Here is a 16202-nt window from a genome sequence, read left to right as displayed (position 1 = left end):
TGATTGCCTTATTGAGTATTTCATTTTTTCATCCACTGAGAGTCACAAAAACACTTAGTCGAAAAATGGCGGTCTTGAAATTTTCCCAACTAGCTGGCAAACTTCAAAACGAGGCTAAAATCGAAGACGTCTTCGCTAAAATACCCATTGTTGTTTTCCAGAATACACTTTTTTTTTCAATAGCGCAGTACTGAATCAAGAAATGGGTACTTATACCCAATGCGATGAACATATTAGGCGACGGTTGTCAGTAACGCAGACTCTAGTTCTACCGAGAACGACGCATTTTATACCCATTTCCCAATTGCATCACACCTCCCCATCGGCAGACCGCTTGTCGGTGATCTGCTCAGATGGTTTCTCCGAACCAGAACTTACTATTTATATAGTTGTTGGAAAGAGCACCGGGTCGCCTTCGGGTTTCTCTGTCCGAAAACCAAGGAAAACCCAAACCGAAGGAAAATGTTTGGCTGATCTTTTTAGCATGGAAAAGTGTTGGAAGCGTCCGAACGGACGAGCAGAGCTGTCTTCTAATTATCATTCCGCTCGTTTGAGGCTGATGGCTGGCGTGGTCGGTTATGCTGTACTGTCAGTGATTTATGGTGATAGATGACAATTATAACTAATGAGTACATGTGCATATGGCCTTGGAAAACGAGCATCTTGGGCCAAATGCTAGAATGCTCATCCCAAAATACTTACCTCCGGTCGGTGTGGTGGTTAGCTTATAACGCATTTGATTGATGGAAAGATAAGGAGAGGCTGATCTGTTGGCTGAATGTTTAACAAGAACCCAGAGAACAAATGGTAAATTTGTTACAGCTTCAACTTTGTTTCTTTTAGTTAATATCATAAAGAAGAGAAATGCAGGAATGAAGTACATTTTTTCTACTGATGAATGTGTCCCTCATCGTCATTTAAGCATACAATGTAAGCACACAATGTAAGCACACAATGTGAAATGGAACCAGAACTATACAGAATTTTACACAGGTAATCAAGAGAATTACACCAAATTTTTTGAAAAGCTTCCAGCACAAAAAAAATCTGCAAAATAAAAGCTTGTTGAATACCAGCAAACAAAACTTTCAGTGTAGGGTGCAGCAGATCTATTTTCTCGCAATCCGTTTCTTCCGGGTAGCGGTTTTTCTCCCGAAAGAGATGGGTCTTCTGCTTCCGCATTTGTCTGTATCGCTCCACATTTTGTCTGGTCCCATGCTGCAGCATTACCACCCGCGCCACACCCTTGTTTTCCACCAAAACCGCTCTGTACTCCTCGTTGAACCTATCATTTTGTCAGCTCCGTTCTATGCACTGTACTTCCAAAGCGGCCACATTGAGCCACGCTGCTTCGAGATTCTACGCATATGCGGTGGTGAGTTGCTTCAGTCGCTCTAGATCGTACCGAGGTAGCCGCCGGTACTGTACATTGTTAATAATGGAGAGTTTTGGGCGCAGTATGACCATCATCAGGTAGTGATCAGAAGCGATGTTAGCGTCACGATAGGTCTTAACGTCGATAATGTCGGAGAAGTGCCGTCCATCAATCAGAACGTGGATCGGACCTGGTGTGATGGTTTGAACACTTGATTATCTTGCCGAGGACCTAGGATAGAATCCCACTCCCGACAAACTCCCAAAATGTGAGTTCTTCCTTCGTGGGTCCCGAGATGAACTAGCCTAGGGCTAAAAAAATTCGTTAATACAGATAAAAAAATAATCAGAACGTGGTTGATTAGCGATCGGTGTGCTGTGGTAATCGCCAGGTGTAACGATAAGGGAGACTGTAGTGGAAGAAGGTGCTACCTGGAGTGGAGTGCTGTCCCATCAAAGATTAGCGGTATTTGATAAAGGGTTTCTAGAGCCCTTGGAAATTTGGAGAAGTAATCCCAACAGGGTATTAAACTTTATAAACGAGTTGTGCCTAGTTGGGATCAGGTGTTACATCAACCATTGTCCATCACAGCTCAATTGTGACAGGATATTTTACTAGCATAAAATTAAATATGGGTCATACCACAATATTCCTAAATAATGGACGCAGTGGAGTGGTTAAAAGGCTCTACAGATGAGGAAATATATTATCTTAAAAGATTGCTCATGCATTTTTAACGAGATTATTTGCATCCTTATGAATATGAGAAAAGTTGCCTGAGTTATTTATCGAAATGTTGTGCTTCCCCAATTTGAAAATAATAATCACCTTTTTCATACTAGGGAACTTTTATTGCACCCTCATGAGTATAATAACATAATCCATAGCTTTCTCCTGATATTTATGCGCCCCCACTAACATTAAGTAATAATTCATGTGAATATTACTGTTTTCGTGCCTCCATACCTAGGAAATTTCTCCTCCTAAATATAAAATACCGTTTACAAATTATTGTGATCTCATATATGTAAAAAAATGAATAATCTTTGTCAGATTTTTAATTTTTTGTGCCCTCACACGTGGTGCAAAAATCTTTGTGATATTGAGACTTCTTCCAAAGATTCTTTCAGATATCCATATTTTGGGGATTTTTCAGAAATTCATCACGGGATTTCTTCAGAAATTTACTCAAAAACTACCCCACAAATTCATTCTAAAATTCATCTATGGACTCTTTAAAAAACCTATCTAAGAATAATTCGGAAATTTTCTTCAGGGATTATTTTTAGTTCCTCAAATAGCATAACATTTTCGGTGTTCGATTTGAGTAGGTCGTATGTTTGCAGTGATTCCTATGCAGATTCGACATGAACGCTAGAGTTTCTCATATCTTCAGATATTTTTCCAAAAATCGTTCAAGTATTTCTTCCAGCAATTTCTTCAAAAAATAGCTCAGAAATCTTTGAAAGCATAAGATTTCTCTGAGAAATCCTTCAGGAATACTTTTATTGATTTCTATAGAAAATTCTTAGTTTTTGTTTGAATTTTCTTCAAATTTTTCTGGAGATTATCCCAATTTTTTTTTTTCGTAAAACCTACCCTGAATTCCCTTCGATCGATCGATCGATTTGCTCCACGGATTTCTTTAGAAAATCCTCCAGAAATTTGTCTCGGAAAATCTTCCTAGGATTTCTTTTGAAAGTTATTTAGAACATCTTCCATGCATTATTGCTTTACAATCTCCTGTAAAATTTCCTTCGGAATTTTCGTCAGACGATCCTGCAGCAATTTTTCCAAAACTTTCTATGGAAAAGCTTCCATGGGTTTCCTTAAAAACAAATCCTCCCTAGATGCTTTCAGGAATCCGTACGAGAATTCGCTCAGCAAATCTTGCACGGATTCCTTCAGAAATGCATTCAGCGACTATTTGAGTAAACTAAAGATTCCCTCAGAAATTCTTCCAGGAATTCTATCAGAAGATTTCCTGGAGATTCCTTCAAAAATTCCTAATAAGATTCCTCCATAAGTTTGTCAAATGGAATCCACCAGGGTTTGTTTCAAAACATCCTGCAAGAACCCATTGAAAAATGTTTATATGAATTTGTTTAAGAGTTCCTCATTTGTCTGCAGTTTTCGCTCGAATTCTTGCAGAAATTGTTTCAAGGATTCCTTCAAATATTGTTCCCAGGTTTGCCTCAGAAATTTCTCAAGAGTGAGCTTTAGAAATACCTTCGGAATTTTTTTTAAGAAACTGCACCAGGATTTTTTCCTTAATTTCCTCCAAAAGTTACTTATTAAATTCTTCTACGAATTCCCCCATAGCTATCTCAAGGGGTTTTTCCAGAAACTCCTCCAAAGATTACTTCAGTTTTTTTCTCATAAAATTCTTCTATAAATTCCTCCAGACAAATCTCTAGAAGTTCCTACAGGTATTCCCCAGAGATTTCAACAGAAACTTCTCCAAAGATCACTTCAGAAATTGCTTCAGAGAATTTTGGTCAGGAGTATCTTCGAAAAATTTTCGGATTTTTTTCTTTGAATCTCCATTTCTCTTTAATTACTTCAGTGAGTCGTTGAAAAATTTATACAGTATTTTAAGCGTAATTTAATGAAGAGCTTTTGTTAAATCCATGAAAGAATATCTGAAAGATTTCCTGTAGAAATTCTAGGAGATGTTTCTGAAGCAAACGCTGGGGGAGTACCAAAAATAAAGCATTCTCGATGTTTCTTCAGTAATCCCTTACAAACTTTTGCAAGAGATTCCTGCAGGAGGAGAGATCCTTGGAAAAACTTCCGAAAGAATCGCTGAATAACACAGTGTAACAAAAATTAACTTTTTGTCTGTCTCAAGAGCAAATTTATGTGTCTCCGAGAGATTTTGGGCCGCTGAATCCGAATCTGGGCTCAGATTTGCTCTAACACGTCACAATTTTGAGCTATACCTCAATTTATAGGGCAAAATATGCGATTTTGGACTTTTTTGACTGCAAGCCATTAAGCAAGGAAATATTTTTTTTAAGCAATCAAAAGGTTAATTGGTCAATTAACATCTAAATTAACGACTCATGCAAAATAATTCGTTTTACCAAATCGAATTTGATAGTTTTAAGCGAATTATGTTAGGTACAATATTTCCCATACAAGTCACCCTTCAAAAGTTGCATGCAAGTTTACAAACTAACATAAAATGCTTAAATCTCTCAAATTTGATTTGGTAAAACAAAATATTTTGCATGAGTCGTTAATTTAGATGTTAATTGACCAATTAACCTTTTGATTGCTTAAACAAATATTTCCTTGCTTTAATGGCTTGCAGTCAAAAAAGCCCAAAATCGCATATTTTGCCCTATAAATTGAGGTATAGCTAAAAATTGTGACGTGTTGGAGCAAATCTGAGGCCGGATTCGGATTCAGCGGCCCAAAATCCTTCGGAGACACATAAGTTTGCTCTTGAGACAAAAAAATGTTGCGCTGTGTAATTGTTGAAAAATCTCTAGATGAATTTCTGAAAAAAATCCACAGAGTTTTTTTTTAATGAAATCCCTGGCTGACAAATCCTAAAATTACTGATGGAGAATCTGGAAATATTTCTGGATGAATTCCTGAAGAAGTTTCAAAAAGAATCCACGATGGAATTCTTCTGTCTACTGTCTGTGGAAGTCTATGAAGTTATTGAAAAAATCCCTGGAGGAATATCTGAAAGAAAAATAGGGAAATTCTCGAAGTAGGTGATGATGAAAAAAATCTTGGGTAATACCTGGAAAAACTGCTGCGGAAACATCTGGTGGAATTCTTCAGAGAACTTATTAAGCAATTTTCTAAATGAATCTCTTATGGAAAACCCTAGATTTTCAGAAAGAAGAAATCATGAAAGCTTTTCTTAAAGTAATTCTGGAAGGATGTCTGGAGAAGCGCTTAAACATCTGCAAATTAAACAAATTCTTGAAAATGTCTTGTACAATATCCAACAGATCATTAGTACTTTCTTGGGAACGTTTCTAGAGAAATTCCAGTAAAAATCCTTGAAAAAATTCCTGGATGAATTTAGGAGAAAATTTATAAAAAAATCATCAGCCACTCCGAAGTCATTAAGGTGGTCCATGGTTATGGGCTGCCACAGCAACCCACTATGTGGTTCACGATCAATCGCATCTAACAGGATCTTATCGATTACGATGAGGAACAGTAGCGGTGATATGAAACGTCCTTACCTCGTTCCAACAACGACCCGGATAGGATTAGACAAGACACCGTTGTGCAGTACACTGCATGAAAATGCCCTGTACTGTGCTTCAACGAGGCCGATGATTTTCTCAGGGAAACCCTTGCGCCTGAGGGCTTCACACATGTTTCCGTGATTGAGACGGTCGAAAGTTTTTTCGTAATAAATGAACACCAGGTAGAGAGACTCTTGGAATTCATTGATTTGCTCCAGAATGATACGGAGCGTGTAAATATGGTCCACACAGGATCGTCCGGCAAGGAAACCTGCTTGCTGCCATAGGAGAGTTGCGTCAATCTTCTCCTGTATCCGGTTAAGGTTCACTTTGCAGAGGACTTTGAGAACGATGCACAGTAACATGATGCCCCGCCAGTCACCCTTTTTGAGTACCTTGCATCCAGATGTCGCGGTTTTCCGTATGTTGCAGAATAATTGATGCAGTGGTTGTGCATCTACTACGGGGTCAGCTTTGAGCATGTCAGCTAATAAGCCATCGACCCCCGGGGCCCTGTGCGATTTCATGCTACGGATGGCTGTCTATACTCTTGCAATGATGGAGCTTCGGTGTTGACACGGGTAATGCGTCGAACCCTTTGCGGAAAAAGGTTTCCAAAATGATCGAACCAGCGTTTCAACTGGTCAGCCGGTTCGGTCAGTAACTGTCCAGACGTGTCTTTCACGGGCATCGTAGCATTCATCTTGGTCCCACTAAAGTGACGTGAGACATCGTAGAAGACACGGATGTCGCCGGTGTTTGCAGCTTTCTCACCTTCGTCGGCTAGGGAGTCCGCCCACGCTGTTTTGTCCCGTCTGCATGAGCGTTTCACTTCCTTCTTGAGAGCCGAATAGCGCTGACGGGCAACGGCTTTGGCTCCTCGTGTTTTCGCTCGCTCTATCGTGGCATTGGCGTTCCTTCGCTCCTCTATCTTCCTCCGGGTATCATCTGTGATCCACTGCTTTCTTCGGGTGCATAGCTCACCCAAATTATTCTCACCGATGGCGACGAAGGCGTTCTTGATGGCGCTCCATTGATCTTCTCCGCTTCCACCTTCACGCTAACGCCGCTCAACACTAAAGTGTATAATTTCCAGACTACACCAAAAATGTGGAACCCTTGCACATTCACAAAATCAGCTCCTGTGTCCACAACATCGTTAAATTCGCAATTGTACGGCGATCTAGCTAGGTTAACGAATGACCTTGGGGAACAAAAAAAATATTGACATTTTGCATCTAGACGAGTGTACGAGCTGTTTTTGAGAATGTGTAACTGTTACACATTTTTGCGTGGTCTGGAAATTAGGCACTTATGAGTAGGGTTTACACATTCTAGGTGCTGAGTGATTTTAGCGTGTTCTGGAATATTCGCAGCACGGTTCTCTAGCTCCTCGACGAAGGACCTTCACACCGCAGCGTCTTCCAGTCACCATGTGTTGAACCGGCGCCCGATTTTCTCCTCCTGTCGCTGGATCTTGGTAATGCGCAGTCAGATCTCGCCGATCAGGAGATGATGGTCGGATGGTTTGTTCCGCACATCAAGAAGGCTCCATCTCCATTTTCGGCTGATGCAGATGTGGTCGATTTGATTATCCGGGACACCATTACGGGAAACCCATGTCATTTTGTGCACTAGTCTAAGTGTGCACTAGTCTAAGAGCGCACTAGTCTAAACAGCGATCCCCCAATCACCATGTTGTTGCCACAAAACTCTGCAAACAGCTCTCCGTTTTCGCTCATTTCTCCGAGACCATGGCGTCCCATGACGTGCTCATAGTCCAAGTTGTCGAAACCAACCTTCGCGTTGAAGTCGCCCATGAGGATCTTGATATCACCTTTCGGAATCTTGCCCACGACAGCATTCAATTGATGACAGCATTCAGTTGACTGTAAAAGTTCTCTTTATCTTGCTATTCGGCAGCATCGGTTGGTACGTAACATTGCATCATGGTAAGGTTTCGAACCCGTGTTCTGAATCTGGCTAAAATTATTCTCTCATTTATAAGTTCCCACTTAATGAGCGCAGCTTGGGCGTGAGCGCTGAGCAGGAAACCAACTCCACGGTGGCGAGGAGTGTGTTCACCTCGTAGGCCAGAGTATAGCAGAATTTGACCCGACGCCAATCTGTGTTCTCCAAAGTTCGGCCAACGGACTTCGCTCAGTCCTACCCGAGCACAAGAAAATAACAAGTGAATAACATATCAAGGTATTTTCCTTAAATACTACCAGACCTTGATATGCCCTTCATTGGGTGGACATAAGAGGCAAAATAACAAAAATGAATACCAAAATTTTGTATAAATAACACCTAGAAAATAACTGGTCTTGTTATTTCAATAACACTAGTTTACAGCATTTTTGAACTCGGTAAGCTGATGATCATTTTTGGTGTAGAATCATGCCCTGAGTTCGAAAACGCGAAAGAAAAAAATTACAGTAGAGCGGAAATTTTTTCGACTTTCCATACAAGGTTGATGATTTGAAATCGATTTTTGTTCTATTTTTAAGCAAAGTCGCTCACTTCAAACATCTCATTCTCCGTAATCAATGTTCCGATTGAGCTGAAATTTTTACTGTAACTCGCCTACATATGACATGTCAAATAAACGTCGAGAGAGAATTTTTAAGTTGGTTTTTTCTTATTGAAAAAAAAATACATTTCTTCAAAAAATTTTGGGAATTTTGCTAAAATTTAAGGAGATTGTCCCTAAAACTCGCCAATATCTTGAATTTCATCAATCTGACGCAAAACCTGTTTTCGGATGATCGAATGGTATTGTATTCAGCTTTTAATTTATGGAAAAAGATTTAAAATTGGTGATGATGATGATGATGATGATGATGATGATGATTGTGTACCCACCATCAGCGCAAGGATTACCTATGGCTGCAGAATCATACCAGAACGGAATGATCTACCTGATGGTTTGTTGTAGCAGGGTAAGCTAAATTCACTGGAGGCCTTCGGAAAACAACATGATGGTTGTTATCTCGTGACAAAGTCTGGCAACCCCACGAACATTTGCCCGGAAACCAGTTCATTTAGCTTCCTTAGGCTACCCCTCCGAAATCCACATGTATGTCATGTTCAAATATAAAAGGTAACTATAAGGAACGAACTCACCGGGTAATCCTGTTCGCACTAACTCGAACGACGACGCACGGCACTAAAACGAAGCAGGCTGGGCAGTTGTTGTCTCCGACTGGCATCATGCGACCGAATTCCCGCTTCTCTCTTCTCGGAAAAAGATTTAAAATTGGTTGAACAAAACTCAATGTATTTGAATTTTAGTAAATTATATATTTTGAAAAGTTGCAAAACTCGATATTGAGCTAAAACTCAAAAACTGTTCTACTTAAAAATTTTTGAAGGTCGGTTTCGAAATCAGCACTAAATTGTGCTTCAAAAATTTTGGTCGTTGACAAAAGTTCACGACTTTCGTTTTATTTTGTAAACTTGTGTAATGAATGCATACCTAAAATTTCAAGAGCTGTATTTGTTATTCCAAAGTTATTAAATACCAAACTAACAACATTTCTTGTTATGAAATGTTTCATTTGTTTGATGACTTCATGATGTAATAGCAAATCTTGTTATTCGGTTATTTTCACTGCTAAACCAACAAATACTACATCAATACCAATCTCTGCTCAAATACCTTCTATTGTTATTGTGATGCTCTCATAACATTTCGTACAATAACGCAGCAATATCAATTTAAGGTATTAGACCACATGTTGCTCTTTCCATGGTATTTGTAAGGTATGCCCTTCTGCTCGGGTAGGATCTCAAACTTCATACGGCATGCCTCATTGGCTAGTTGTGCCAGTTCGCCCTGCTGGGCTGGGGTCAATACATTCCAAGTTCCAATTCTTGTCCGTTGTTTCGCGCTAAAAGTCGTTGCCGTTGAATCAGTTCGTAATCTTTCATTGTCGGTTTCTGTAACTGTTTTTTGGTTTCGCGAACAGCAGGTAGTTGACGTAATGTCCCCTATCCACCGTGATGGGGCTGCCACCTTAGGTGTAGCTGCCGGTGTAGAGGAGCATTGCATACTCAGTCACTGGATGCCAGAACAGACACTGTTTGAGCCGCACCTCCTTGGTGAACAGACGCTCGGATCGTACCTCCTCAATCTAGCTGAAATCGGAAGGACAACAGTGCCCAGGCTGCTAGTGCTAAGTGCACAACTCTTAGCTGGCGGGCTTTCTAATAGATTGACCCGTGAAAGCATGAGGTCTGAACTTGTGAAAACCTGTGAGAACCAGAGCTATGTTGGACGCTCTCCTCATCGACTCACCATTTTGCAGGCCCTTTAACTTGAACCGAGTGAGGTTTTATTCGATTGGCTTTTATCGTCAAATGGACAACAGCATTTCTATATCTGCGAAATCCACTTGTATTCCACACGGAACAAAAAAAACACTCTTTCATTCTTCAAACGTATTGCCACACAATAACGGTTCCTTTTGTTCTCGACAATTGCCCCAGTAATTTGATCTGAATTTTGAAGCTCTTCCATGGCTTACGTTGGCCATCGACAATTTTCACTAGTGGTGGCCATCTCGTGGACTCTCTTCCCATCACTGATGGTAGTGGAATGGAATCAAAAAAAAAAATCGAGACCGAAACCATTGAAACTCAATTGAATGAATAATTTCCCAGTCTTCGAATATCGCCGGCGTTCTCGAAAAAAGGGCTCGCCCATTCGACTCGTTGGCTCGGCTGGGCTGAGCTGGGGTTGGTTGAAACAATAGCTCTGTCGAATGACTTTTCGATGTTTGACAGCAATCCCTATTAGCCCTGGTAGGGACAAACATATTTGTCCATCAATCGCGATGTTCGGAGTTCGGCTATTGTAGGTCATCGTGGCGCCCTGCTGGTAGGATGCACCGGGGGCGCGCCTCTTGGTCACCGAATGGCAAGCCAAACAGCAGTTGTCGCCGATGACTGATTTATTGAACGAATCGGCATTTAATCTGCTTTTGGATTGTATGGGTCAGCTGGCACGGTATTGTTGAAATTCTAAGCATCGTTTCGGATTTGAAATTTGGGCTGGGAATTTTTTTGAATGGTCTCAGTTGCAGAACTTATAAAAGCCTTTGTCGGCTTTGCTTGAAACAGCTGTGGAATATTTCAATTCATTTGTTTTCGTTTCCATTTTCGCAGAACAAAATGTAAATGTTTTTTTTATATAATCTATTACTGAAACGATACATAGACTCGATTTAAAGCAATAGATCATTGATTAGAATCGATTTTGCATATCGTGGTTTCAATAAACCAATCAATTTCATAAGTCAGGGGTGTTTTGCTCTTTTAATTTTTCGCTTGTTGCTCTGATTTTAACGGGACTTCATCCTGATTTCCTGAAATCAGAAGGTTCTTCTGAAGACGAATCTGGAAGCATTTCCTCATTTTTTTCGGTTTTTGATTTTTTATTAAATAACGCAGCAATAGGGTAAAAGCTCCCTTAGTGGAGGTAGTACCAATAGTGGTGGTAGTGGCAATTTAGCACCATTTTGACCAAAAAGCTTGCAAATTACATTTTAATAGATGCATCATACCTAAATACTAACATTAATTCAGTTTTGTGTTCAAGATTTGCCGAAAACCCTATTTAAAACAATTATTTTCCTTAATTTTTTGCTCCTTTGCACCTATAGTGGTGGTAGTGTTCCCATAGTGGTGAGTACCATAAGAATTCAATGGAATGCGCCACTATAGGAACCAATGTTAAATTTTACCTCCATAATAGGAACCGTGTACCTATAGTTGGTGCAAGTGATTTATTAGCAAAAACTGAAATAAACAATAGTTTTTGCATTTTTTCTAGAAAGTTTATGTGAAAAACTACCGATTAACGTTTTCAGCCTTTTTATTTTGTGGTTTTATCAATTTTATTCAATTATTTTACTACAAGGAGCTACTAATAGCACCACTATTGGTACATTTACCCTATTTTCAAAATCTGTTTTCGTACACATGTAGAGTATGGATCAAGGTGTCTTCTGATTTTTTAATGTGGAAAATGTTTTCCGTTTTTGCAGAAACCATTTTTTTTGTGAAATTTTGTTCAACAATGGTTTCTGAAAAAACGAAAAACATTTTCCACATCAAAAAAATTCAGAAGATACCTTGATCCATACTCTGAATGTGTACGAAAACAGATTTTGAAAATATTGCTTCATTATTTAATAAAAAAAATCAAAAACCAAAAAGTGAGGAAATGCTTCTAGTTTCACCTTAAATGTAAACACAGCTACATAAGGTAGAGTTTAGAGGATAACAGTGTATCCAATCACATTTACTTAAATCATACCGACAAAACATCATATGCTATCTGAATAAACATGTTCAGCAATGTTTTGAAAAAGCAGCTTGCAAAAAGGCAAAACACTCCCTGCGCTAGCTCAAATCCATTCCAAAAACCGTTGGAATCCCGTTCGTGCACACAACTGACTGATACCCGAGAAACGTTTCAATCCGGGCGGGATTGTTCGGCTTTTAGCACGATAATTTATTTGCTAAATTCTAAACATCGACAACAATAAAATGCTTCAATAAATGCATAAATAAACAACAGCTTACAGCTCACTTCGTTCCTCATACTCGTTCGTTCCATTGCACACAAAATGCATCCCTCCATACTCCATACATACACAAATGCAAACATGTACACCTATTCGTGTACAACAATGCGCACAACGTTATCCCACTTACAAACTCGTGTGGCCACGTGCCGGGGGAGGCTATAAATTTGCTGCTCTGAATGAGCCCGTTCACGTGTGTAAATGTGATTTAAAGATTTGTAAATTCCGCGGAAAGAGGTGTACGTTGGTGTTTGAGGATGGAAGAAGCTGATATTCAGGTAGGGTATCGCGCCACTTGGGCGGTGGTTCTATATTTCTGTTTGCCACTATAACTCAGTCAATTTTGAACCAATTGACTTGAAATGTTGTACTCGGGTAGATACTATACCTATCTCAACACATTCCAAAAGTTGTGCCAATTGGTTCAAATTTGACTGAGTTATAGTGGAAAACAGACGAATATACAGGGGGTGGCCAAAATGATTGGGATAGGCAACTTTTTTTCTCCCACAAAAAAATTCAACATGCTGTAACTTTTCAAAGAGTGCATCAAAAAATCTCAAATTTTGACTGTTTATAAACCTGTTATATGTGCATCATTGGTACAAATTTGGGCTCGATTGAATAATTTTTCGCGAAGTTAGAACCGTTCAAGTAAAACACGTTTATTTTGACAACTCATTTTTGAGCTGTCATATCTCGAAAACCAATGAACCAAATTGAATGAATTTTTTAACGTTTATCAACAATATATTGATACTTAATACAACGTTATAAAATGTAATATTTTCTCACGGCGAATTAAGTTATACCGGGTTGAAATTTTTACCCATATTGAGGAAAATAAGTAAAATTTACAATACCACACAAAAATTACTAAATGTGTTCTTCCTTTAATCTTAATAGGCTCTAATATATCTGATTATAGATAACTTGAGAACAGAAGTGGAAAATCTTTGGACATCAACACTAAAATTTATTGACAATGACGTAAAAAAATTACATTTTTCCGAAAAAAATCCAAAAAGTGTCAATCTATGATAATCTTATTCAACGTTCAAAAAGTATCTATGTTTTAATAGTTTGTGAAGCATTTGTATATTGTTAGTGTACGTTCAAATTTTCATTCAATTCGGTTCACTGGGTTCCGAGATATGACAGCTCAAAAATGAGTTGTCTAAAAAATAGTGTTTTACCCGAATGGTTCTAACTTTGCGAAAGATTGATCAATCAAGCCCAAATTTGTACCAGCGATGCACATACAATAGGTTGACAAACAGTCAAAATTTGAGATTTTTTGGTGCACTCTTTGAAAAGTTATAGCATGTTGAACTTTTTTGAGAGATAAAAAAAAGTTGCCTATCCCAAACATTTTGGCCATCCCCTGTAGAAGCCACCGCCCAAGTGGCGCGATTCCCTAGCACAGTGTTTGGATTTATTTTTCACCAAAAACATTCTACTTTAGCTTTATAGTTAATTTTTTTTACTCATAAGACAATATCGGAGGGTTCAGAATAATGTAGTTAACTGAAAATTGATCAGTATACTTAGACTGTTTCAGAAATTATAAATACTCTTTATTTTTTAAATAAAGTGAATAGTTCTGATGATAAGTACCAACTTCTTTCAGCATATGTACAACATGTTGTACTCCATATTTTTGTATTTCCTTATAATTGTCATGCTATATCGAAAAACAGTCGAGTTCTCTAACAATTAACTTCTTTCTCCAAATTTACGTTTGCACGTGACCCCAAACTTTTGATCGGGAGCGAATCTAATAATGAGGTTGACCCAATTTTAGAGTGAGGGGCTTCCGATTTTTTATAATCTGGAATGCCAGCAGGGTGCCACGAAACTGAAATGATCATTTCCCCATTCATTTTCCACCGATTTAAAAAATATTGGCTTATTCAACTCAAACATTCATTTTTTTTTGATAAATAGTTTGGTTGAACCGATTTGATTACCGTCGTTTTCGGAAAATCCAGATTTTCGGGAGAATGTCCTTATACCATTTTGAAGTCCACATTGTTGAAGCTAGGATACCTGAGAGTGGCCATGGCCATCTATGGTTCCTTGGGAAGCCTGTTCACAGCTTCAAATTCAAAACGTTTTGAGAACCCGGGCTAGATACTATGCTGAAGCAATTTTAGGATGATTGATACCGATATTGCTACTACTACCGGAAATCCCGTACATTGTATTGTATAAAAACATGGACCCGAAAATTCGGGATTTCCATGACCCACGGTGATCAGACCGCGATCGTTAATGATGAAAAACTCATGAATTAAAAATTAAAATTAAAAGAAAAAAAAATCGTTGAGAATTTCACAAAGATATGATCACTTCGATTTCATGAGTACTCTGCGGCTATTCTACGGGTTATTTTTTGCTGGTCACATAGGGTAAAAGGGTATAATGCGCCCCACCGGGGCAAAACGCCTCTCTTCATTTTCTAGCGATTCAAGCGCTTTTCGCATGCGTGATCGATTAGAAATCTCAAATATTGAAAAATTATTGCCATCAAGCTGGTCCGTTAGTGGATTGGTACAGAAAAGCAACAAAAATATCAAAAAGTCTGAAATCAAGGCTTTTGGCGTAATATTTTACCTCTTGTGAGCTGACTTCATTGTAAACGAAGCTAGTCCTGTTCGCTTGAGTTACTTTGCAACTTTTATGCAGTTAAACACTTATTGAAAGACCCTCCTAGGATAAGCATGTGGTGGAATTATCCCCTGGTACAGTTCTATCACGGGGCTGGACGTTTTTCTTTTGATGGGGCGTATTGCCCCGTTTGTTTTAAAAAGGCAAATTTTGGAACGTTTTCGAAAAACGTTTCAAAGCTTCCATAGCCATCTCTCCAAAGGCAAAGTTTGCATGCAACACTTCACTAACTTTAGTAACAACGATTTGCAGTGAACAATAGATGGAATAAGGCGCCAGTTTCAGATATATTTCCATTTTTGCTTAGGGGGGGCATATTATACCTGTTTACCCTAACGATTAAGCTTACTTCTCTCAGCGTTGGAGTTGGTTCGTTCCCGTACCAACATAGTCATTTTGACCGCTGCCTTGATCCTCGTGCCCACATTCGCTTTGCCATTCAGGTGCTCATCGAAGTGCTGCTTCCAACTTTCGATCACCTCACGTTTGTCCGTCAGGAAGCTCCCGTTCTTCCTTTTTTTTAATTTTTAATTTTGTGTATTTTAACTTATTGCTAATTATACACTTCGTTCTTATCTCTGTTGATTTCAACTTGAGGCACGAAGCCTTTGCGGGATGTCTTTTATTGGAAGGAGTTTCTCTAGTCTAGTCTACACATACACAGCCATTCATTGAAAGAATCCTGAAAAATGATAGAATCGACTAATTCCATCATTGTTCTTGTCCAAGGGGCCTGCAACTCTAAACTTTGTAGTATTTCTGGCGAGAGTATACTACTAGTATTTCTTGTATTCGATCGTATGCAAGCCTGTCCGTGATGCCGAGTGAAAACTTGTCACAAATTTCGTCACGGGCTTGACTCTTGGTAAAGGCTTCCATAATGGTAGGTACTTTTCTGAAATAATAGAAGTTTGCAAGCTGTTCCTTGATAATCTGTTCTAGATAGACTGGACCAAGGACCGACTAGGTTTTAAAGCGCTATATTGCCTGCCGGCGGGTGAATAACGATGTCACATTGGAGGGGGAATGATGACCGCTCCATATTAGTTTCGCTAGAACTACGCGCAGTCTTGATGGGATGTAGTAGCGCCATTTCATTGTGACCAACAGTGAAATATAGGAAATATACGTTTATGTTAAACTTCGTTTGAGTTTACTTGACTTTGTTCACAATCAGAAAGACTTCAGCATTCTTTTTTCTCCCCACTTGGGTATAAGAAATTTTGCAATAATATAACTGTGTCGACGGCACTGTATCATAACGTCCGGAACATAATGTTCCAGGTCTTTATGACGCATTTCATGGAATAAAGTTCAAATATGCTTCGTCACAAGGTTCTAGGAAAG

This window comes from Aedes albopictus, chromosome 2 (genome assembly GCF_035046485.1).
Source record: "Aedes albopictus strain Foshan chromosome 2, AalbF5, whole genome shotgun sequence".
Classification (NCBI taxonomy): domain Eukaryota; kingdom Metazoa; phylum Arthropoda; class Insecta; order Diptera; family Culicidae; genus Aedes; species Aedes albopictus.
The sequence above is the reverse complement of the archived record's forward strand: the minus strand, read 5'-3'. Positions refer to the sequence as shown.